The sequence below is a fragment of the Ammospiza caudacuta genome, chromosome 2 (genome assembly GCF_027887145.1).
Source record: "Ammospiza caudacuta isolate bAmmCau1 chromosome 2, bAmmCau1.pri, whole genome shotgun sequence".
Classification (NCBI taxonomy): domain Eukaryota; kingdom Metazoa; phylum Chordata; class Aves; order Passeriformes; family Passerellidae; genus Ammospiza; species Ammospiza caudacuta.
In genome coordinates, this window is record NC_080594.1 from 3,501,196 (window position 1) to 3,527,510 (window position 26,315).

The window sequence follows — 26,315 nt, forward strand, 5'->3', positions numbered from 1 at the left end:
GGGACTGATTTTGCTGGAAACTGAATAAAACACACTGTGAAATAACAAGCCTTGTTCCAGAGACAAGGCTGTCTAAAAGACAAGCTGTACCTGTGAAAGGACACAAACAAAAAAGACAAGGAGCAGAATGATATAAATGACAGCTGCATCTTTACACAAAACCTGGCTGCTGCTGGATTTTCTTGCATGGTTGACCTGCCATGTTGTTTCTAGACTTTGCTCATCCCTTTCCACTTTCATCTTCTTTACCTGGCTGTCAAATACACCTCAGGTTTTTCCTGGCAAAGTTTGGAAAATGTTGGGAAAAAGGAAGCTGTCCAGGAAATTCCCTGTGACACTTTGTTATTACCTTTGGACCAAACGATTTTAGTTGCCTTTCTGTACCTTGGCATCAATATTCAAGCTTACTTGGGTGAATTCCTCTCTGCAAGATATTGGTGAAGCTCTCTGTGAGATTTTAAGGTTCTTTGCTTAGATCCAACTGTGCTGAATCTGTTACATTCCCTCCCATTTCTCACCTTGTAATGTTTTCAGTTTTGCAATTTGGTTTCTCTGGAAATATATTTATTTATATATTTATTTATTTTTTAACACATCCATTCTTGCTGAAGAAATAGAACATTCCCTTGACTGTTTTTGAAAGTCACACCCTGGTTGTACAGTGTTAGAGATATGTTATGTTAGAGATATGTTAGAGATATATAGAGATATGTTAGAGATATATAGAGATCTGAAAAAAAAAAAAAGAGAAAGAGACAAAGGAACACATGTTAATAAAATATTTAAAATAAAAATATTTTTTATCTCATAGGTAAGCTCTATGCATACATGCCCATGTACGTGAATGTGCTAACATACATGTTAAAAGAAAATTTGGGCTCCTAGGCCACAGCCACAGAATCCCACACACCAAGGTCCTGTTATAAATCTTAACAGTACAAGCTAGACTTCATTTAGTCAAAGGATATAAATATATAATTATATCCTAAATATATAATTATATCCTTTTTGGAAAGGATTCTTCTGGCCTAGATGACTTGTGCCACCTTACCTAACACAATTTCTGTTACTTTGTGAGCTTTTACTAAGCTGGAAGCATTGGGTGATTATTTTCTAATAAAAAAAAAATCCATGTGCTAAATTTAAATTTCCAAGGAAAAGTGAGGTATATAATATACTGTCAATTAAAGTTATGATAAGGCCACGGATAATTCCAAATGATAAATGATTTAATTTTATTTTCACAGGAAGAGGCTGAAACAAGGCTGCACCTTGCTCTGAAATGACACAACAATTGGAGTGAGTACAGGATTACTGCATTTGTCCTGACTTAACATTTCATCAGGATCAGATGGAATTAATTTAAATCTGTGTGGTGTTTGTCAGAGGCCTCACACATGGACTGCCCAGCTGCAGAACAGGTACAGCCTCGGCCATTTTAGCATCTACCTGCAGTGAGGATGCTGCAATCCACATTTCACTCTGCTTTGGGCCCTGATGGTTTTACATAGTGAGAAATATTTCTGGATTAATTAGGAAAGAGTGCTGTGTCTGTGCCAAGTGCCTGTAGGATTGCTGCACTGGATTCCTGGGCAGCTCAAACACAATTTGTATATGAATAGGAGGCTGCTATAGGGCTGGACTGCATTGAGGGGGAAAGCAAAACACCATGGAAAGAAACTGAGCAGAAGAACGTTGAGAAAAATAAATATATATTTCACTAAATTGCTAAAACTGGTTGGCTGTGATTACTTGATCGATATGTCAAAATATATTTTGAGAAATGATGATATGCCATTCTTGTGAAGACTGCAGTGTTGAAGAAAAATGAACTAATAGCAGAGGGGGATAAACTCCAAGAACAATTTTGCCTTTCAAAGCACACACCATATCCCCCATGCCCAAGTTTGACAGCACAGACTTCTCAGAGATGCCTTTTGGCCACCATAAGCCTTAGTCAGGAAAACATCCAGCGCTGTTTGACAGAATGTGCAAAAAGGGGAAATTCTGTAGATTTTATTGAATGATTGATGATAATTTAAATCCACTTCAGAAAAGCTGTTGTGTTCTGGAATAATTTCCTGGCTAATGTGCTAATAAAAATGCATTGTGTAATGCTACTGCTGGATTTCAAACAATTTAACAGCAAAAAGTTGCTCACTGAGGAATACTGGAGGTTCTTCCAGAAGAAGGATATCTATTGATCATAGATAATAATCTAACAATAATATATATTATCTATAATGCCTATAGATAATAGATAATTATTGTCTATAATCTACCTAGATATCTAAAGTATCTATAGATAATAGATAATAATCTAACAATAATATATATATATAATCTTTAATATCTATAGATAATAGATAATTATCTCTAATCTATAGATAATAGATATTACTGTTATTATTAGATTAAATTATTACTATTAGATGATAGTAATTCTGATGGCAATGAACTGGGCCTTGTTTACATTTGCAAACCAGAGGGAAACCTTGCAAAAACCTTCCCTGATTTCAGGATGGGTTGAGCATTTAGGAGGCAATTATCTCTGCTCAGCTTCACTTCTGGCCCTGGCTATGTCATGGAGCAAACCCTCCATCTCCATACACATGAACAAGGTCAGTGGAAAGAGCCAGTGCCGATTTCTCCAGTGCAAAAAAGGCATTCCCTGGGTGCCTTTTAGGCTCTGATGAGTGCTTCTTGTTTCCCTGACTGGCTTTTGGCACAGTCTCTGCTGCTGGGGTGGCTGTGGCTCGGCTGGTGAGATTTGGAGTGGGTGGGAGCTGCCAGGACAGCTGAGCTCTTTTCACAGGGGCACAGTGACGGGATGAGGGACAGCAAACACAGGCTGGAATGCGGAAAATTCAAACTTCATATTAAGGGTTGAGTGTGTTTTTTCACCATGGAGAGGGACAAACACTGGGAAAAAGTTGCCTCCATGCCACAATTCAAGGTTTGTCCTTATAGTAGGAGTCCTAGTAAAATCTATGTATTATGTAAATGGCCTTGCCCCGATCCTGGTTGTTCTAAATGTGCTGCAGCTGTGATGTCCTTAACTGGGTGGCAGCTGTGGCCAGTGAAGATAACTGGGATAAAAGGGGCTGGGTGGGCTGGGCAGGGAGAGCCTTGGAGGATGAAGGAGCAGGAGCTGTGCGATGCTGTGTGTGTGAAAACCACCCTGAGGGTAAGGGACTCTGGAAATATGAATAACAACAATATGAGTACAGCATGTCCTATTGTACCTCCTGTGCTTGATGATAATTCAGCTTTATCTCTCTGAGGTTTCTGCAGGAAACAAAGATTTTTGTTGTCATTAGCAGCACTCTGAGAACGATATGCAGTACAATGTGGAGATCCAATACAATGGACAGGCAGGGAATGAGGCTGAACAGTTTAATAAAGTGATTTTCAAATAAATTGCCAGAAATGTTCTGTGACTTCATAGCCCCCCAAAGACACAAGCTCCTCAGGAAGCAGAATTCATCTGGAAAATAATTTTCAGATGTCTCTGCACAGAAATCCCCCTGCTCTCCCAGCCCACAGTGGTTATTTTTCCATTTGGAATTAGCTATTTTATTGCAAAATCCTGGCTTTGCTGGGGCTGCTTTTGGTATCAGTGTAGTGAGAGCTTCACTGGCCTTTGAAACCCTCTGAAATACTTGTAGAGTCAAAAACATGTTCAAAAGGACAACCCTAGAAGAATAGAGTCATGCTTTGGGGAATTCTCTAGTTAGGGTGTATTCCTAAATAGGGAGAAATACAAGGTAACAACCTGCAAACTCAACTAATATCATTTACTTGGGTTTGATGGATGTGTTTTTCAGGACACTGCTGTGCATAAGAGAATTTGTGTTGGTTTTTTTCCCCCCTAACAATGAATTTGGGGAACATGAATCTCTCACCTCTGTCTTTCATCTGCCTAATTTTACATGCACAAAATAAATAAAAGCAATCAGAGAACCACAGGAACTGCAAGATGAAGTGGAGACCTGTGTGTTTGGTTTGCCATCTGCTTTAGTTTGGACCAAATACCTGTGTATTCAGTCCAAAACCACAGTGTGCATTTCTTTTATTATCCATGCATGATGCTTGCCTCACATTTAATCATATTTTTGTTATTTTATTATAACTCTGCAGATATGAGTTAGGTGATTAAAGCTCCTCCAGAAAAATTTTAACACCTGTTCTGTGCCTTAAATATTGTTTACACAATTCAGAAAGCTGTGAAACTTTATTTTGTTGAACAGATCCTTATCACTTTAAAGTGCTGCACTATCCTTGTACTCCTACTTTGTGAGGAAGCTGCTGAAATCAAAGAGAAACCTGGCTGCTACTGGATCTAATTATTACAAATCATGTGGCAGTTGCTGCACTGAGAGACAGGAGGAAAAAGATGATTTTTTTTTTTGTTTAAATTTTGCATTTAAGGAAAACCAAGTTTCCACATTGCAAGGAAGAGTTGCTAGTGGCTAAAAACTGATAATTTCAATTGGCTGTGCTCCATCAGCCACAAGGAAAACACCTGGCAAGCTGCTGCATCCCAGCCAAGCCTTGTTAACCTTTTGGCCCCCACAGTAACTATCAGCAGGCACCCAGTCAGGGCTGCTAATAAACTGGCATTAAAACTTCCACCTGCTAATAACATCTTATTGCTTTTCAGGATTAAATAAAAGGAAATGAGCTGTTTAATTACAGTCAGAGAAATTTTGCGATGCTGGGCTGCTTTGGATGGTGACAGCAATGCTGAAATGTGTTTAAGGACGTGGCCACATGAACTGATGGCTTCAGAGGTAAGCCAGAATAGCAGCAGCTATTCTGTGTTCATTTTTGGCTTGTAGGAAGTGTGAAACATCTTATTTTTACATGAAAGTACGACAAACTGGGGACAGTCTTTTCAGAAACATGTGTAGGCGGTTGTAAGCAAGGTTGTATTCATTTCCTCCTCATTAATGTTCTCCTTAATTATTCCACTTTATGGGGAATTCTTTGCTGTTTTTTAATTTTTTTTGCTTGCCTCACTGCTAGCGAAACCCCCAATTCTGGTTTTCTTTGTACAGCAATGAAGCAGCAGGGAGATATTACACTGTAGCCAATATTTCTATTCTATTACGAGAGAGCTCTTCTATGCTGATTTTTCTGCAACATGTGAAGATCTTGCCTGGAAGTCCTGTGTGTGGGATGTAGGCTGATTTAATATGTCTCTTTCTTTGCCTCATTGTCCACTTCTTACCTTGATACAGTGAATATTTTAGGGCAAAGTCAGCTGGATTTTGAAGCACCAGCAATGCAGCACAGCCGCTGTGGAGGCCTGGTTTGGATTTTGGCGTGTTTTGGAAAAAGGAATGCAGATACTGCTTCCTAAATGGAAAATAAAAAATGCCCTTCTGGCTTCTGGTCCAGTTCCAGTAGGACCAATTTCCCAATGTGTTTTCAGCAGACAGTGATTTTTATAGCAACGTTGCAAGCTGAGTTCCAACAATTTTAATAGCTTGGAACATGAATATCTATCAAAAACTAACATAATGATTTTAAAAAGAGGCGTACTGCAGCAGTACTTTGCTCTTAAATAACAATTCCCACAACGTGTTCCAGCCCCTCATTTGTTCCTGGAGGAGAAATAAGGGTTTGGAGGGAGGGACTGCGAAGTCAAGGGAAGCTCAATTCGTGTTTCAGGAACTCTCCTTTATTTCTCCTGTGAGCCTTGGCTGGGCTGTCAGCACGATGCAGCCTTGCTGTGAGAGCTGTAGAGAGGCAGCATCTCCAAAGACAATAAATCTTTAAGAGGACCGAGGGAAGCAGTAATGTCACACATGCAGTTTGGGTGTTTATAGTTTGCACTTTTTCATTCCTTTTGTTTTCATTTTTCAGAGGAACTGTTGTTGGGAATGCTTATCCTGCTTTAAAAAAAAAAAAGGCATTTCTTAGCGTCTTTTTTTGATTAAAGCATAGGCGGAGTGTGTTTCTGATCACTTTAAAAGTGACTTGTGAACTGTGTGGACAGAGTAATAAAAGGCCACAATAAATTACATTGTATTTTACATTAAATTGTTGTGTGGCAACAGTTTCTGGTGAGATTCACAGCAAAATGATTGCAGGGTGCACATTTGCCTTCCTAAAGGCCATCAAGTGATGACAGATGAGATAAAGAGAGTTTTGAGAATCTCAGATTTGCAGGAGTAGCTGTGTGCCTGTAGCTTAATGAAGATTTTAATTGTTTTAGTCAAGGAAATAAGACATGCTGCTCAGGAAAGTGCTCCGTGTGGTCCCTTAGAATGGTGATTTTAGTACAAACAATTACAGAGCCTCAAGTCTGCACGTGGTGACTGAATATTTCAGGACTTTGCACATTTGAGGAAATCAATTATGCCACTCTTCACTTGCATAGCCATGCCCTATCTCACATTAATGTTTCTTTTGTGGAGATATTGCTGGTTTTTTCCTCACAGTCAGGATTTCTGATTCTGGAAGCAGATACAGTACCCACAAAGACTGACTTCAGGCTTTGTATCTGTTGAGCTCAACTCCCTCCTTATCTTCCTTATATAGTATATTATTATTATTCTGTTTTATCTATTTATTTATAGTATTTTATTTAACTCTAACTCCTTACTCTCTGAGTCTTGTGCACCTCCATCCCAGCTGGGACACAACTCCTTTTCCAGAGATTCAACAAGAGACAGCTTGTTTATTCTCTTCATGTGTTTTTGCCCTGCTGCTGCTAAAAGTAGGGCAGGACTTTGGAGGAAATGCTAAGGTACAGATCCAAGTGGAGATTAAAGGAAACAAACTGTCTGCCTGTCACAGAAATCCTGGAGGTGTATCTTTGGAGCATGGAGAAAACAAAGGAGTGTTATTTCATGTGTTGTTGGCATTTCCTATGTATTGTAGACTTCATTTCAGTGCTCTTTATGGCACAACTCCTGCATTGAGGAGTTTCTGCTTTTCTTTTTTTCTCTAGGAACAACAGCAATAGCTGGGAGTGTGTGGGATCACGGCTCTGAGCATGGTTTTTGTGGAAATTAAAATCTGGGTACCCTAGAACCTCCAACCAGACAGCTTCTGTTTGAAAAGCTGAGTGGGAACATTTCCTTAAGAACTGTTTTTTCCTATCATTTATTTTCTTCCTTCTCAGTAATTAGAAACAAAAGCTGTGGATGAAAGAAATCAACTCACTCCAAGATCCACACTTTTAACAGCAGTTTTGTTACTGAGGGGATGTACTGATGGTATTTTCAGGGTTTTGTTCCTCTCTCTGTGTGATGGGAGATGCCAGTGGCCTCTTGAGATATGGATTTGGTCTCCTTAGAAAATGGTCTGCTTCTTCACAACCTGGTGGGGAGACCAGCCTTCTTTTCAGAGGTCAGGGGGATACACTGAAAAGGAAACGTGAATGAAGGAATATTTCTTAGTTTAGTTAATTTCTTGGTATCTTTAGTCAGGTAACCCAACAATAATTGCTGTGCCACATTGTGCTCTAGCTACCATTCACCCTGCATATTAAAATAGAAATGTTTTGAATGAATAACAGCTCTCTGAAAAGCTCATTTTCAGGGCATTCCTCTGTTCTGGTTGGTGTTACTAGTGGTCATCTTTCTTGCTGGTGGATTTTTCAGTATTAGCAGCATTTTGCCAATCTGATCTCGTGTTATGGTGATTTTTACCTTGCATTCAGGTCTGCAGTTTTTCATTGCATATCTAAACCAGGCCTCTCAGTGCACAGTTAGCACAGTGGGCCCTGCAGAGCAGGGGTTGTGGTACCAGGTATCAAATTTAAAAGTTTGCAGTGCCTGGGGGTGTCTGAAAGGCAAAGGCAGCTGCACTTTATTATTTTATTTCCAGCTGTGGCAAAGGGATAGGCATCAAGGCAGGAGGCTCCCAAGAACCTGAAGTGAGCATGCACAGGCATGCTGCTGCATTAATATGTATTACAGGCACAAGGTTTCCCTTGCAAACGGGAACATCTCTGCAAAGAGTGATAAGCCCTGGGTTCCCTTTCTGTGACACTGCCTGTAATTGCTAGGGAAAAAATGGGCTTAAATTTAAAGTTCCTGGAGCACTGCTCAGTATCCAGAGAGGATTTTCAGCACTATTTTTAGCCTGTTGCTCTCTGGGTGAGAATGCAAATAGCTGTGTGCGCTCTGGAGCTGCAGAAGTCCATGCATAGAAAACAGGAGGGAAGTTGTGCCAGTCCTCACTGAAGAGTTTTACCATTTTTTCCTCCTCATTCTTCCCAATATTCAATTTTGTATTTGCTGCTGCAGATCTTTCAAGCACATGGGCTGTTGGCTACTGCTGATTGTGTTACTCTATTTATATAAAAATATCCTCTTGCAAACTCTGGTCCATCCCAAGTCCAATGAATGGGACGAGTGCTACTATTTGTCAGCAGAGAGATGATCCCTCAAGCAAAGATCAGTCTTGGGCAGTGGGGCAAAAGAATATTCACTTTTTCATAGTGGAATTATCAGTTAATGCCTGGGAAGCAACTCTGAAGTGAAATGCTCTCCTAAATTATTGTTCCAAACTTGCTTATTTTTTTTAATAATCTTGACAAGTGACATAATGAATTGGCAAAATGAGAAGGCCCTGTCACTTGCCACTCTATCTAAACAGTAAGGTTGGAGCAACTATCTGTATTATACTTGTCTGAAGAGATATAAAGGAAGTGTATATAAAATATATCAGTGGCTTTTATTCCCATTGATCTCACTCAGAACCTAGGCAGCAACCTAAAAACTTCCTTTCTTGCATATTTCTTCTCAAAATAGGTTTTACTTTGGCTTGATTTTTTTTTTTGCAAAAGAACTCTTCCAAACCCTTCTAGACTGAAATAATGCTGGGGCAAACAACTGTGAGTCAGTGAAATTTGGAGGTGGCAGTGGGGGACCAAATAAAGGCTCTGAGACCCGTAAAACAGCAAAGCCAAAGAAGTGGCAATCATGCATGCTGTGTGCTGGATTGCACCTGAACATGCAGCTCCCTGATTTGAATTTCCTGCCATTGACCCAATTCAGTATTTGGGGTGTATTTCCTGCTGCAGACAAAATGGGAGAGTCTCTCTGGTGAGCCCTGGTTTACTTCAGGGCAGACAGAGGGCAATATGTGGATAAAAGTTGCAAATCTTTCGGGGTTTTTCAGTTTATTTGGGGTTGTGACTAAAGCCCATCAGCACTCTTGCAGTTTGGAGCTGATACACAGAGCATTTGTCCTTGTTTTTTGCAATAAATTGAATTTTCTTTGCAAACTGAATTTTTAGCATCATCTAACAGGAAGCAATACTTGTTTCAATGTTTCAGTTGTAAGACAAAAGTCAGTTTAGATACCAACTTCCAACACCTGTGAATTTATTTATAGAGTGGGTGATAGTTCAGTCTGGGGAAGGAAAATTATTGGTGCTCTAAAATGTACAGCACTGGTTCATTATAGGACACGGCATCACAGAATTCATTAGCACAATTCACTGTTTCACAGTGTTTGCGATGTGCAGGTCATTTTCATATTTGCCAGGAGTCTAACATACACACAAATAAATTTCTTTATGCTTTAGGATTCTGTGGGCTCTTTAGATACCTTTGCTCCGCCACGTTGACTCTGTTTTGGCCCCTGCACCCATCTATGTTATTTTTGCATAAGTTTCAAAGTCTGAGTGCTCTGAGAAGCAGAAACCTCTGGGCTCTGTGAGACAGGAAAGAAGAAATCTGTGACAAGTTATAATAGTCAAGGTTAATTTTGAGGCAGTGTGTGTTTACTGCCTCTTAGGGGAGCATCTCACTGCTTTGCATGCTGCTTGCTTCTTTCTAGAGCTGGAGAAACACTGCTTAAAAGGATTAATTTGGCAGGCACTCCTGAGACTTTAGAAGGTAAACAACTGTTTCTTTTTGTCAATATGGCAATTAGGGTCTGGGAGATTAAAGAAAAGAAAGTAAATGCAGTTTTGGCTCCTTCTGTAGACTGATGGCTTAGTGATCCTTTGACTATTTAATGAGGTGCTTTGATGGTTCTGGAGTAGCAAAATCCAGATTAGATGCGAAAAATGGCAGAACATGGAACTGCAAAGGGGGACTTATGTGATGCCCAGAATCAGGTATGTGGGGTTGCTTTATATGATGCCCAGAATCAGTTGTGTGGGGTTTCTTATGGATTGATGTCCAGGCTGATTTGGTAAATGACAGCTCCCATATGCTGAAGGTGTTGGGATGCCTGGAGATTTCTGCAGTTGGCCTCTTTTAATACCATCTTTTTACCAAAACCTCTGTCTAGTTCTGAGTCTTGGGCTAAAGCAAGGAATCTTCCCCATAAAGCCAGCAAAATTGTTAAAAATATTACCATGGATAGAACTGTGAGTTTGAGTCACTTGCAGGAGTCGGAAGTAATGTTCAAGGTGATTTTTAGCAGCCTTTACAGCTGCTGGCACAGTTTCATTCTTAGATTTTACTTTTTTTACCTCAGATGACACAAACCAGGCTTTAACATCCTCTGTGGGTATTTTCTCCTTGTCTCCCATTTTGTGCAGAACACTTATTACCTATCCTTAAGGGGGTGGCTCTCATGTCTCTTCAAATATATCTTCAGGGAATTAATTAAATTGTCTTTCTCAAAGTGGGCGGGCATTTAGAGGAAGTTTAATTTGAAATCAGAAATTAAAAAGGTCTGAAGTTAATTCAGAATGCTTTTTATATGACATTATACCTGGAGAAGCTGTCAGAGTGTTACTTGTGTGTAGTGGGAGGACAGCTCCTATTTTAATAATTTTCTTCTCCATTTCCCCCCCTGGCTCAGTGCTGTTCCTCCTTTTTGCAATCCAAAATCTGCTTTTTTTAAGAGTGGGGAAGAGAGGAACCTTTGAAGAAGCAGAGCAGCAGAAATCCAGGTTTTGAACAAGACCCTAATATATCCCTCAGGGAGCTCTTTGTGCCTTTATTTTGGCACAGCAGCGCTTTTAGAGTGGCAGTGCTGGCTTCAGGCCCTCTGGATCTTCCTCATGACAAATTCAGGGAGAAATAAATGTGATTGCTTTTCTGGCTAAGTGAAGAACTTTATCTATCCTCAACTGCCTCCCTTGACCTCTCCTGCTTTATCAAATTGGAGAGCAAAGCAAAGACAGCCTGCCTTCCCTCCCTGAGCAGCTGGGCTGTTTTCCAGAAGGGAGAGGGGTGGGAGATGAGCCCTCTCCCCCTGGAGGTGCTGTCTGCTGTCCCAAAGTGATGCCTGGGGAGGAATTTGGGATGTGGAAAAGTCCTTGGGATGAATCCAGGGTTGCTGAGGGATTTGCAACCCTGGATTCACCCCAGGTTTTTGGGCAAATGCAAGGTGCATTTACCCCATGCCACTGCAAAGGTGCTGTAGATTATCTTAGGAGAAGGCTGTGGTGATTGACAATTTTCTCCAGGAAAACTTCACACCTGATATCAAGAAGGGAAAGAAATAAGATCTGGGGGGCTACAGACTCTTCATGCCTTTCCAGGCACTGGGAATTCTCTGGGGCAGCCTTAGAAGCCATCTCCAGGCACAAGGAGGATGAGAAGGGAACTGGGCACAGTGCAGGATTTTCCTGGTTAAACCTTTCCCCCAAGCACCTCTTGCAATGAAATGAGAAGTCTCCAATTGTAGCTAATTTGGTGAGATATGGGCTAGGAAAGTGGATGAAATGTGTCTGTATGATCCAAAGGGAGGACATCAGTCACCTGAGGTTGAAATAGTTGCTGGGTATGAGATGTCTCCCTAAGAGAGCAATTCTGATACTATCAATATATATATTTATATAGATACTAAAATATAGTATTTATAATACTATAAATATCTTTATTTGCAAGTTGGATGATGAGTTACAGCAAATACCTGTACAATAGTAAGCTGTTCTGTATCATTTCACTCTAAAACACAATGAGGCACTATTTAAATGAATCTTCACTCTATGAGATTGATTGTTGGTTTTTTGAGGTTTTTTTGCTGCGTTCTTTTTTAATTTGCTGTATTTTCTTAAACCCCAAATAATACTTAAATACTTTTTTTGGAGCTTTTGAGTAAATCTCAAAGTGAGAATGAAATGGCCACCCAACATCTTCCTTATGCTGATCCATAGGTTTGGATGGTTTTTTTTTTTTCAGATTTATTTTATTTTCAAGTAAAAGATTTGAAGCCAAGCATACAGCCATAATCTCACTGCTGGCTGCATAAAAATGTCAGTGTCCTGGATGAATGCTCTTGAGATTTTAGTGGCTGGAAGGTGACTTCATAAATCCCTGCTTTATTAAGATGTCTCTTGAATGTCCACACAGTGATGTGAAAAGTAAAAGATGAGCACTTACAGAGGTTACACCAGGTGTGAAGTTTCTTTCTCTGACTGAAAGGCACTTGTGAAATTTGTTTGTAGGGCTTTGGAAGGAAATATGAAAGAATTCATAGTTATTGTAAAGCTTGTGTGCGTGAAATTGTTTATTTTTTCCCCTCAGCTGAAGTTCCCTGGTTGACTTATTCCCAATTCTTTCAATTTCCTTGCTCTTCCAAGAGCATCAAGTCATGGTTTGCAATTAGCACTCGTGAGCCATGCGAAAATACAAAGTTCCCCAGCTCCCCAAGTGATCCCTGCACTTCAGCAGGGTAAGAGCAAACATGGCAGTGCTCTGAAATAAAAATAGAGAAAAAGGCAATGACAGAGCAGCAAGGGGAAAAAATAAAGACAGATCCACCTCTGCCAAAGCATTCTGAGTGCATTCCCAGTGTTGATGTGCTTTGCCTTTGTTTTGCTCTGATGTTTTCCGCGTTACCTGTTGGGGAACTGCAGCAGGCAGAGCCTTTCCCAGGGTGTGTGGAGCTCCAGAAATTCATTAGGGCAGCAGCCCTGCAGGGCAGAGCTGGGAGCCAAACTGTGAAATTGCAGCTCCTGAGGGGCCCTGGGCACAGCCACGAGCTGCTGCAGCTTTCCAGGGACACAGCACAGCAAATGGTGCCAAATCCCAGCAGCTGCCCTGTATTTATTCTGTCATTTGTGCTCCAGGGGATGGAATCACAGGAGAAAATTCCTTAAGGAAGTTTTTTTTGGCAATGCTCAGAGAGCAACAGCCTTTGTTCCTGTGAGCAGAGATGTAGAAAGGATGGTTTTCCTCATTTTCAATTTCTTATGGTTTCCTTGCCCCTGCTTTCCTTCCCTTAAATCTTGAGATTTCAGACCGACAAAGAAAGTAGTTTTAAGCAGGGAAGGAAATTTTTACTTGGCTGCAATACATTCAGGAATAGATTCTGCAAATAAATATATGGAATTGAGGGGATTCCACTCCTACAGATTGTGGGGAACCCAGGCAGGTCCATGTGAAATATTGCAGGTATGTGAAGCTGAATCATGAGCAGAACATGTAGTGCGCATGTTTCAAATGAATTTATATCCTAATTTTCAAAAATGTGGGGAAAACGTACATATGGTCAGAAAATGCTGGCTTTAAGTTTGTCCCACAGTGACTTCATCTTAGTTACGGGTGGTTCTGCTGGTTTCAGTGGTGCTGTTGAGCAATTCACAACTGGAGAGTTTTCATATTTCGGTGTCCATCTCCTAGCAATAAAATGGCCCAAATTGCAAAAATATTCTGTCTCAGGAGCCTTAAAGCAGCATCCCAGGAAAAATGCTGAAGAATGAACATGAAATGTAAAATGTTCATGGAATATCCAGGTTTGAGTGACTGGGTTTGAGTAGCCATGCATTTTTTCATTAATTTGGGTATGTGACCCCAGTTGTGTGTTTCATATAGGCATGGGTCAAAAAAATTTCCTTTTGTGAATAATTTCACAAAATTATGTATAGTTATTTTCCAGGACATCTGATACTGTATTTGGAATTGTGGGCTTGAAACAAGAAAAAACAGGGGGATTTTGATTGAATAATTCCTTCCAGGTTGTAACAGGAATTGGAAACCATTTGTCCAAGCATTGTTACAAATATAGGTAGGAGGGAGTCATGGTTAGGGAATCAACCTAATTTCTCTGTGTGTGTGTAGTTGTGAATGTTTTGCCAAAGTATTAATTGAATAATTGTTCTTCACATGAATCAAAATAGTGGAAAGGGAACTAAAGCTTCCTGAGAAATTGCACCTTCAAACATGATACTTCAAAGAATTCTCATTCTGAACATTGTCATAAAACTATTTTCAGGGGAGGAAGAGGAAGCAAAGTTGCTGAGGCTGTAAAAAGAAGCTGCTGGTCTCTGGATGACAAAAGCAGTGTAGGATTCCAGTAATGCAATTAAGACAGTTACAAAAATCAAAATAAAGAACAAAATTTTAATTGTAAATGTAATTAACTACTGGAGCTAACCGGTTCTAGGGATGAGGCAGAGCTGCTGTCATTTGTTATCTTTCCATTTACCCATTCTGTGCAGAGTAAGATTAAGGATTGTGATTACCTCTTCTGCTCTTGTAATCCATAAGTCCTGGCTTAATAACACTGGGACGCACTGTGAAGGTGACAGGAGATGCCTGGCAGGCTGTGGGCAAAGCAGGATTTGAAATGGTGAAACTTTGAGAGAAAAAGCCTTTAAATAGAAGGCCCATTACAGCATTTGTGGCGAAAAGGAAAACTGCAAAGTGTTTTAATTTAGTTTAAATCTTGCTGCCTCAGTGTATTTGAATTCATCTTGCAGATAGTTTTCCCATGGAAATTGCAGTTATAAGTTTCAGTACCACAGGATGCATTTGAATGTACTCTGTTTCACTGGTAATTGGTAAGTGGTATTTAGAATGTGTTGCTAGTGAATTATTTATGGGCTTTTGTGCCAAAACTGAGTTTTTAGGAATGGCATGATGCTGGCTGGTTGGGGAAGATGCTGTTTTGTGAATAAACCTGTGAGATGCAGGTATTTCGCTGTTGGTTTTTTTTCCCGCTGGAAATGAAGCAGCTGGAAGGATTAATTAGGATTTGAGCAGATAAGGGGTTCTCTGCAGGAAGCACTAACAATCTTTCTTTTGGACATTGGGTGCTTTTGAAGTTCTTGATCAGAGGCAGATTTAAGCCCATAATTGCTCAGCTTTTGAGGAGTTTCTAGGCTTGAGATTTTCTGCATCTGGAGTGTTGTGGTACAGAGATGATTTCCCTCAGTTATTAGCACAGTCAGACTCTGTGTTTAGCACTGATTGCCAGAGGTTTTCCTCTTCATGAGTGTGAGCACTGAAAAGTTGGGTTGATGTGGCGCATCGTATAATTTTGCTCATTATACCACTGATGACAGTCGAGAGAGCAGAAACAGTGGGGTATAATTAAAGCTTTGCTTTGTTATTGCAGTTTGATTTGTGTGAAGCTTCTCTTTCACCCCAAGAAAGGCGTCTCTTACCATGCTGGAGAAATCCTCCAGAGCCCTGATGTGTTTGTGTGAGCACTTGGGTGAAAGGCTTTGCTCAGCAGAAGGAATCGCATTCTCCAAAAGTAGTTTTTTTTTAGTCTTTGACATCAATTTCCCCACCACAACCCCAAATTTAAAAGATAGAGTCCCAGCTGCCCCTATTTCTGTTGCCTGTATCATCTTCTCTGATAGGGATGCATCCCATAGATCATTTCCATGCTGCTTTTTGGAGCTGCCTAAAAGGTTTTCAGCCCCCTTACCCTACTGCTGTCCCCCTGGGAGGAAAGCAGGGCTTTCCACTCTGCTTTTGTGAATATGCAGGCTCTGTAGTGCAGACAGTGCTTTAACAATGTAAATGCATGTGCCACGAGGTTGGGTCTTGTCTGCTTTATGTCCAGCATGTAGGGCAAGATTCTTATTTGGAAATGAGGATGTGTAAGGGCACCTGAGCTGTGGTTCCATCCATAAAAAGGGACAGGGCATTGGAGAGCTTCCCCTGGCAGTGCAGAATGCCTGAAGGTGAACATCCAGCTCCTAAATAAAATGAAAGGGCCCTCATGCCTAAAGGGATGGAGGAAAACCCACGAGCTGCCTGACAGTCCTAAATGTGATGGAAACCATCCACTGCTGGGGATATTACTGTAAATCTTTGTCTGTCTGGCAGATTTACATCTACTAGCTTCCATAAAATCCACTGTTAACGGCACAACACCTATTAAGCTGAGGTATTTCTAGGTATACTCTATCATCATATTTTACTGGAGAGTTTGCATGATTCTCAGCGTTTCAGTGCTTATATTAGGAGGCAATTCAGACTGAAAATAGAGCAACTTCCTCTTGCCTTTCAAGGCCAAGCTTTTGTTTCTGAGCAACCATTCAGAAATGGCAGGCAAGATATTGGAAATAATAAGGCTGAAAAATACTGTGCTCCAGGACAGATGAGATTTATTGAGACAACTGTTTGGGTACTTGAAGGAGGCATTAATAAGGTGCCAGACAGGTTCTTATGTTTTTTAGTTGCTTTTCTGCCTTCTTTTCTGCTGTATTGGGTGGGTTTTTGCATGTTGGACAATTGAGAAGGTTCTCTATGGAGCAATTGAGAAGGTTCTCTATGGAACACATGATGGACATTTATATCAAAGCAATGATAGCAGTGAAGAGGAACAAAAAAATCTCTGCCTCAACATAAAAAAAATCTAGGTGAAATAATTGAAAGTAACCTGGTAGATGTCTCCTTCCTTTCCCTTAGTTTTGAGGGCATTCTCATTGTGAAGAGAAACTGTGGCATCAGTTACCAATGGAATTTATGATGATGCTGACCCAGAACTGGTGAAGGGAGAAGCAGAATTGAAGGGATAACTTAGCAAGGAATAAAGTCAATATCTTGGGGGCTGCTTCCCTGGTACTTCCATGGGGCAATATCAGAGCTCCTGGAGGAGTGATGTGCCAGTCTGTCCCTTCAGAAGTTTCCAAGCACCATGTGATATAGAAGGGGTTTGGAAAACCTGTTTTTGTTTCTTTGGTACCAGACTTACAAAGCAGCATTTCTTTCTGAGGCTGCCAATGTGCTCTGAGGTTTTCTGGTTGTGCTAATCCTGCATCCTGTGCCACACAGCCAGAAAGCTGCATTACACAGAAATGGATAAAAGACTAGAGAGTCTTTGAAGGGATAAAATATGCTATGTCCCCCCATCTGCCTCCAGCCAACTAAAAACAACAAAACATGAGTTTTGTGGTTTTTCTTTTTAATTTTTGCAAGCACAGTTCAGTTATCCTTCCTGCAGAACCTGGAAAGAAACCCTATAAGAAAATGAGTGAATATTGGAGAGCAGCAACAGCAATTTGGGGCAAAAGCAATTTCATATTTAAAGAGCACGCCAGCCCTTTCCCAGGATGTTTCTCCAATATAAAAAGTAAATGTTATGTTTTCTTTTCACAAAAACTGTAGTGCAGAGACAACCTCCACAATAATTTCACCTGTAGATTGAAAAGGAAAGCTCAGTGAGCATAAAAAGTGTGTATTCTGCACCAAGAGAGGCTTAAAGGTCAGCGCCAAGATGAATGCAATAACAGCTGAGGGATTCTCACCTTGGCATAACCTGGCTGCTGCACAGCTTATGGCAAAAATCCCATCCCAGGGTGTAATGAAGCAGCAGGGTGGGATCCTGCTGGAATCTGCTGGCCAAGGCAGCGCAGGAGAGCTGATACCAAAGATGACACATCAGGGGAGAGATCTGCCAAATCTCAATTGCTCACCTGCCAAAAGTGAGAAATCTGCAGTTCAGGGAGCGTATGGCGAGAGGGAGCACGTTGCACAGTGCCAGCTAATGCAAATATGTGGTATAAAATGAGCTAACCGGGACGTCCCGTGCACTGGGGAGCTTCGTGTTCTTCCCCTGAGGAATTTCGGAGCTCTTCAAAATTGCAAGTTGTATTTGCAGCCACTCCCTTGGAAAAGATTATTTGCTTCAGTCTTCAAATAAAGCAAATCTAGACCTTGGGTGGAGGAGCATGTGTGTTTTAAGATTTCTTAATTTCAAAATCTGTTATTTATGGATTCCTTGATTCTGTGAGCTATTTTAAAGTCATTCACAAAAAGGGAAAAGCAGGTTGGTTTTTTTTATTTTCTTTTTTGTTGTTGTTGTTGTTAGTTTTGGTTTTTTGAGTTTTTGTTTGATGTTTTGTTTTGGGTTTGTTTTTGTTTTGGTTTTTAAGAGAATTTATAAATCTCCCAACTCAGATTCTGTACCTCCAATGGCAAACTTTTGCAAGTTTGAACACCAAAAAGCCACAGTCATTGCTGACATTACCTGTGCTTCAACTGGTTTTACAAGGGCTAGTAGTGCACAGAAAATGTCAATGAAGTCACCCATCCTATTCCATGTAAAATTGCAGCATTTCTGGGCTCTACTCATGTGAGGGATCAGAGATCTGAAGAGCTGGAAGGGGAGGTGTGAACAATTGCACTGATCATGCAGCATTGAAGGAGAAGTCACTGAATTTTTTTATTTTCCAATAGATATTTTTTCTTTTTTTCCTGTGTCATTAGAGTGAAATGTGAGATGCCTAGAGATATTCCTTTATAGGTCATAATATTTAGCTTTTTTGGCTGGCAGAAATTGATGTACTCCACAGCCATGCCATCATTATTTTGTCGCGATTCCATTGCTAATAATTGTGCTGAATTTTACAAGGAGGGAGATGGAAGGATGGGAGGGAAACAATGTCTCCAGAACAGGTGAAGGGACAGTGGCAAAGTGGCATTTAGTCACCATCTCCTCAGTCATTCACTAATCCAAACCTCCCCTTTGCTCTCCATGCTCCCTTTGACATTTTTGTACAAGCTGCCTATTCTTTATGGTGGTTATAAAGCAAATTAATTGCTTAGCAATGCACGTTTCTCCTGGTATCTGCTCCCCTTCTGCTTGCACAAGGAGAGCAAAAGACTGATTCTGCTCTGACCTTTCAGTAAATTAACTTAGCTCACCTCTGTATGTTTGCCTTCCCTGCCACACATACCTGGTTACCTTTCCAATTACCTTCTTTGCTATTCACATTATTTTCCTTTAAATTGTGTGGCTCCCCAGAATCCTCTGTTGAGCCCATGCTGCTTTGTGAAGAGAAGTCCTTCTGAAGACAGGTTAGCTCAGAGAAAAACTTGTCCCAGCAGCTGCAGAACTGGGCTTACCTGTTTGAATGTGAAATATTTGAAATATTCTCAGTCCAAGCTGCACCATCCTTAGGGAAATGGCAAAAATGCCTTTACTAGCAATTAACTGGGAAACAGGTGTCAGTGACTTCACTGCCAGCACTTATCTTCCTTCATGAAAGGAAGGGGAGAAACAAGGAGAGGGAAGATGAAATGTGTGTAAAGGAAAAAAGGAAAGAGAGGCGATCCTTTTTTCCCCAGTATGTAAGGCATGCCATGCTTTATCTCTTTGTGCTGCACTGCTGCCAGCAAGAAGTTTATATTTTGAAAGAAGAAAATATTACCTCTATGAAGTAGAAAAGATTTCTCGTTTCTGTTTGTGTTTATAGTCCTGTGTGGAATACTTCAGGTCAGATCCTTTTTCCTAGTGTGTTTTTGATTGGTGCAATTTGCTCGATTTCTGTTCAGCACGAAGGAAGAGTTTGTGGCAATTAAAAGGCAAATACTATTTGTCCTTTCAGGAAGAGTTGCCAGCACCAGTAGCAGGTAGTTCTAGTGGATTGTGCTGTCAAAGGACTCAGCAAATCTGGGATTTAGTGCTTATGCTGCAGCAGATTTCTCTGTGACCTTGAGCAGGTCATTCACTTTCTGTGAGCTTCAGATCCCCACTTGTCAAACAGGGATAATGGTGTTTGCCTCTCCACAAGGTTGCTGTGAGGATAAATGCTATTAAACCATGCAGGAAGCCTGCCTGCTATTGAAGTGATGCCACCAAAGGAAGGCAATGGAATTAAACTCGGGATTAATTCTTCTCCCAGTTACAGATGTTTAAATGGAGAGTTGCCTTGCTGAATTTGTTAAGATTAATAGTGCATGGCAGAAAATCAACAAGACTTGCTTGCCCCAGAACTGGGGGGGAGGCAAACATCCTTGTCTGTCCCTGCTCTGTTTAACCACAGATGTGATGCTGCTCTTGTTCCCTCAGCAGCTGGGAAGGGTTTGCTCTGTGCAGAGGAGGGAAATGGGCAGAATGAGCTGCAGCGTTCCTCAGCTGTCTCTCCATCTCCTCTTCTTTCCCCCTGCCCCAAGGCCATGGCAGCCAGGAAGGCACAATTTGCCCCAGTTTGGTGGGACTTGCCCACTGTTGTCTGACAGGACCATGTGCTATCCATGTTGATACTTTTAAGGAAAAGCATTCTGTAGTGGGACATGCCATTTATTCCCACTCTGGAGTTGTTTATTTGCATAGTGTGGAAAATTACAGGATTTATTTGCAGAGTTGGAATCCCTCAGGTATATTATAAATATAATTACAAGAACATATAAATATATTTATTCCACGCTATCAGCATCTTGGCACAACAAATCTTATTTCCTTGACTGTGAAAATAAATGCTTTAGAAGAGAAATAAATCATTAATTTCTGCTCATGACTCAAGAGTTAAAACACATAGGATATTGCCTTAAAAGGCAATTGATCCACTGTTCTTTTGTCACACCAATGCAGTGGGACTTTTCATAAGATATTTCATAGAAATATCTCATTTTGCAGAATCAATCTTTGCAGAAGGGTGGAGATAATAATATTTTTATGACAGTTTGGGATTATAGGTTAAAAGGTACTTGCTGAATCAATATTTTGTTTTCAATTGATCCCTTTGGTTAAGATGTGGGTTTTCCAAACTGAAGCTCAGAAATGGTAAATTTGTGTTAGCAGGTGTGGGGTTTTGGTTTTCCTGTTTTGTATTTTAAATTGTCCAGACAGTCAAGTGAAGGCATGTAGAAGGTTCTGTTGTCCTTGCACAGCATTGATTCCTGCAACCACAACCTCGGGTTGTCTAATCACTTCTGGTGAAATAGAAGTGAATACGACACCAGTGTTAACACTGGATTGATTCACATTTTGGGACAGACTTTTGCCTGTCTTTGGGAAAGCTGGGATTCGCCTTGGTCAAAGCTGTCTCTCCTCTCTGTGCATCTGTCTACCTGCAACATGAAGCCTGTTTTATGTCTGGAGATTTTATTTGGGATTTTCTTTCCCAAGGTGCTGTGGGTTCCCAGGTGTGGCTCTGATCTTGCTTGGGAATCTGTCACCACACAAAATGCACGCACAGCGGACTGCTGGGTTTATAAATTTTAAGTTTCCCCAAACCAACTTTTTGTTTATTTACCAATGAAGTCACAGAACTCTCACAGACTGCTTTGTGCCCAGGAACTGCAGCTAAATTAGGTGCTCTTTAAAGAGAAACAAAAATAAAAAAGCAAAAACCCCCAAACCAATGGTACAACAAAAGAGAACAGATCTTAAAACCTCAAAAAAAACCCCCTGATATTGATTCAAGGATTTGCAAAGAAAGAGAAGCTGCTTTAAATGGTAATTTGTTGTGATTGATTTGGTTTGCAACTTGAGATTTGAGTCTTATTTCTCACCTGCATTTATCTGGTTGGAGCTCAAAGCCCTGGACGGGGTTCACCCTTTTGTGTTTTACACTGAAGAGGGCCCTGCTGTGAGATCAGGCACAAGTGCAATTTTGTACAACAGTACAAAAGTTTCTGTGATCATCTCTGCCCCCAGCTTCCTCTTTGGAAAGCAAAACCAATTCAATTAACCCATCCTCATCTTCTTACGGAATGTTTCTTTTTCTGGCTCTCTGAATCTCCTTCAGTTGTTCCTCATCCTCCTGGAAGGCTCAGTGCCAGCTGACCAATATCTACAATTATATAGGAAACAGAGCATCAAGTATAGAATGCAGGTTTAGTGCAGTTACCTGCAGTTTAGTGCAGGTAATAAGAGGTCAATTTAGATGTAGGTAGGCTGAGTAGTGTATCTGAGTGAAGTGAGGACTGATCTGTTCCCAGTGAGTTTTGTGGCACTTAGGAAGCATTTGATAGCAATAATTCAGCTGCTAAATGCATATTAAATGGGTGTTACAACCAGCAACAGGATAGATACAAGAGCAGATGCTTGTTCAATTTTCAGCAGTATGATTTCTCGTTGCCCAGCTCAGTTTTTACATCTATTTAGATACAAGAACAGAAAATTAATTGCTGAATATCACTGTTTCTTACTAGTGTAAAGCCACTATATTGGTAGTAGTAATAGTATTCTGTTCAGCAAAACTTTGCAATCCATTTCTTGTTTTCAAAGAATCATTTGATTAAAGCAGCTGCTTAAATCTCACTGATTTCAGAAATTCCAGTGGAATCCCAACATTTGGTAAATGTGCTCAGTGGGAACGCTTCCAGAAATCAGTTTTGAGTGCACATTTGTATTTTTAGTGCATGCCACAGCCCCAAATTACCTGCTGATGTAAATGAGGGAAAAATGTTAGGTTAAGCCCACTTATACCAGCAGGAAATCTGGTCTGGGATTTGCTATGATGAGCAAAAATATGTGTATATACTGGAGTTCATTTTACAAAGCTGGCCCAGCATTGCTGCCCAGGGGTAGGAAAGCATAAATACCACAGCAGGGGTAGGGATGAAATGTTACTTAACCATGCTTGCTCTTTCAAAAATATCCTCCAGAGGAAAGAATATGAGCAAATCCATGTATTTTGAAACCGTGTACTTATTTTAGTAGGGAGAATAATCACACAGCTAATTTTGAGTTTTGCATGTTAGGCAGCAAACACCACTGCTCAATACCTTGAGTCAACAGATAAAAGTGTTTGCTTCTAATTTTCCTCATGTATTTCCAAGGTGTGGTGCAAATAAAGAGGATGATGTGTGATTATGTCACAGCACAAAAGCACACCCACATTTACCAGAATCAGTATTTGGGAAATACTGTTTGTTTTAGCTCTGAAAATCAATGTTACTATTTGAATAAAAGTGTAGTTTTTAGAAAGTGTCATGAGGCAGGAACTTAGACTTTGTGATTTTTTTTTTCCTCAGTTAGAATTAGATCTATTGTCTAGTTTTCCAGTTATGCAGCTTTGGCTGGAATATTAATTTTTTAATTGTTGTTTTGAGTTTATTTATTCAAAATACATGCCAGCAAGTGGGGATTTTCTTTCTGGCTCATCTGCTGATAAACACATGGAACTGTTTCCAGTATAAAGAATCTGCATAAACAGCAGCTCCATGATAGCCAGGTGATTTTAACATCAGCTGCAAATACTCACAGGCAAGACTTGCTGGATGCCTGTTCAGGAGATCCATTGTATCAGTTTTTGGCCATTTTCCTGGAAATTTGTGGTGCATCCCTTTCAAGCCTCAGCCAAGGCACGCACAGAAGAGAAACTCTCCTGCCTGCAGCAGCATTTAATTTTTTCCCTATACATTGTAAAGTTTTATGGAGCAGAGCTGTAACACAGCAGTGCAGCGCACAGCCCCTCGGTGCTGCTGTAATTATTCAGTGGAGTTTGGGCATTATTCAGGAGGTAATGGGCTGTGGCAGCTCAGCTCCTCTGCTGGGGTTTTGTGGCTCTTCCCACCTTGCTGGTGCTGTGCAGGGCGTTGGGGGAGCCAGGGGAACAAACTATGCAATCTTCAGTGCTCTGGGAATAGGGGAGGCCTTCGGCCATCCTCCTCCACCCTCCCATTCAGTGAGGTTCCAATCCTCAGATTTAGGGCAGGCTCTGTCTCCCAGAGCAGAGGTGTGAGAAAGCCCATCTCCTTCCTTTGATTAATGCCAATAGGACTTGTGGCCATAAAGCGCTACGCAGGGAGCTGGGAGTCTGTGCCAACACCATTTTTTTTAATCTTCTGTTGCTTTATATATTACCTTTCATAAGCAGTCAACAGCATTCATCCTGCACAGTTGAAAGAATTGACCCCAGCAGGGGTGAGAAGGTGTCTTGATCAAATTGGAGTAATTTAGAGACACATGTAACCAGCTCTGTGCACATGGAACGTGTTAATGATGCAGGGCCTGTCAGCCCTGGGCCATCAGCTCAAATCAGGCCCCAGCTGGCAAAGATCAGCACTCTTTGCTCTGTTGCTTGTACAGGACGTGGTGTGGAAGGAAATTTTCAAATCTTTCCCAGTGCCTGTTGGAGTGTGAGTTTTGTGGTAGGGCGTCAGGCTGGTTTGCTTCCTGCACATGCTGTCTTAATTGAAATGAGAAGTTTACAGTGGGATCCCAAAGCTGGTGAGATCCCTTGAAGGATGGTTTCTTTCAGTGGACTTTGTCTTTGTGGCATTTCTTGCCAGTGCTTTAATCTAAGTGACCTTGTGGGTTGTATCCCGAGGGTGACTCTGTCCTGATATTAGAGGATAACCATTCATAGTTTTATTTAAAAAACACTGGGGCAATTGATGTGGAGATTATACCATCCTCAAGTCCCTGCTCTACTGTTGACAACTGTAGACCTTTTGTTGACTGCTCTAGGGTTTTCTTGGTTTTTGGTTTTATTTTTCCCTTACTAAAAAAGATAGCCTTGAAACAAAATATTATTCAAGAATATTCAAAAAATTGAATGTGCTGTAGGCATATGTTCAATTAAAAGCAATTTCTCATTGCTGCCTGGAAAACTAGCAATTTCCAACCAATTTTTAGACATTTCCTAAGTTCCTACTTACCTTGAATTATCCTGAAATTGTCTTTAGGTGGAGGAAAGTAAATTGAAGCTAACAAATATCCCAGAGCCTTGTCATTTCAAAGCCTGGTCTTCCATGTCGGTTGTGATGTGCTGCCATTATTCAAAAGGCAGATTAGGCAATCATCTTAATAAAATGTGAATAAGATAAATGCAGAAATATCAGGTGCTGCTGGAGCATACTTCACTAAGCAAAGTATTTGCAGTTACTATTAAGTAGCACATAAGTCAATAGAGTACCTGAACAGAAGGTGGTGTATGTTGTTGTTCCAAGAAAATTTGGAGAAATTGCCTTTATTATTAAAATGGATGGCTTTTTCTATATCTGAGTGCTCCCTTCTCCTCTGCCTTTCTCCCTCCCTGTAGTAAATGCCATCGAATTTATAGTGGTATACCGAATTACTTGGCCATCCAGGATATATTTGCTGTGAGAGGGGTAAGTGATAGTAAAGGAGGAGGAAATTTGCCCTGTGGGATTTTTGTTTGGCCCTTTTTCCTTCTTCATCTTCTTTCTTTTCCCTTCTTTCTTCTTTTTCTTTGACATGTACTCCTTTCTAGATATAGTCCATAACTTAGTGGGAGAGGCTGAGTGAATCTGTAAGATTTCCATTTAATTCCTCTTTGGGAAGTAAGCACATTAAATAACACTTCCAGACCAAATTTATTGTTCCCTTACAACTGTTAGTGACTATTGTGGTGATGCGAGGCAGTCACAAATCCAGTCTCATATTTCCTTGCGTTCTGGTGGGATTTTAAAGCATGATGTGCTAGCTCATAGGTAGATGCCTTAAGGAGCTGGCACAGAGGCTGGATGGAGTTAAGGGGAATCAAGTGGATTTTTATTGAAGAGCCTTCAAAGGACCAGAGGCACAGTCCTGGCTCTGCCCAGATGGCTCCAAGAGAAGCAGAAGAGAGCTTGGTCATGAGAGCTCACATTTTTGTAAGTTTTAGTCCCTTTTTATACAGGACCCAACTGTCCAATAAATAGCTTTAAATGATGAAGTTTCATCCTTCTTGCTTGCTTGTCCACCCTCCTCTTTTTAGTTGTTTTTGCTTTGGGCCTGAGGTTTGAAGAGATGGTCCTTGAGCCCCCAGCTAGAATAGGATTGTTTTGTCTCCACCACCCTGTGGTGAAGGCAAAGATCCTAGTGACATTTAATATAAAGCTAAAAGCTGCACACCAAAACAGAACAGAAAAACCTGAAACCCAAGGAATCAGTGCTCAGAGCCCTCGAGTGAGGAGTTCTGCCACCCTGGCTTGGCAAACAGGCACAGAAAGCAGGGCAGGCCTTGGAACATCTCCCAGAGCAGAGTGTGTTTGTGGGTGTCTGGCAGGGAGTGGAGCCCCAGTTCTGTGCACCCACCAGCCACAGAAGGTGAGAAGGTGCCATCTGCAGCAAATCCATCTCCACAATGACAGCAGGCAGGCAGAGACCTGCCTGCTTCGTGTCTGTGCCCTTCAGAGATGCTGTTCTCTGAAGGAAAAGGAATTTTTCTCTCCCGTTCTCTACTTTTAGTTGAAAATAGATGTTAAAGGTGTGGTTGACTCCACTTTTGTGTCCATTTTCCTGAGGCATGTTGCTTTTAACTTCAGTAAAATTCCTAGAAATGCAGCCTGTCAGTGTGACTTGTTATTTGTATTTTAAAGGACAGAGACAAACACAACCCTGGCTTACATTGACTTGAATTAACTCTTTAGTTAATCTGAAGTGTGCAAGGCTTACAAAGAGAAGGGCTTGTTTTCGGTTCTTCTATCTAGGAATCTCTATTGCCTTTACTTGATTTATTTATTTTT

At 40.8% G+C, this 26,315-nt stretch overlaps 1 long non-coding RNA gene across 1 annotated transcript in view; it reads left to right on the plus strand.

Annotated features, from left to right (window-relative positions):
- The first annotated feature begins 3,131 nt into the window (after positions 1–3,131).
- LOC131554906 (uncharacterized) overlaps positions 3,132–26,315 on the plus strand; it is a 39,782-nt gene continuing 16,598 nt past the window's right edge. Inside the window, exons 1-2 of the long non-coding RNA XR_009274470.1 lie at positions 3,132–3,187; positions 4,664–4,793. This is a non-coding gene — a long non-coding RNA (uncharacterized LOC131554906). The remainder of the gene's footprint in view (positions 3,188–4,663; positions 4,794–26,315) is intronic.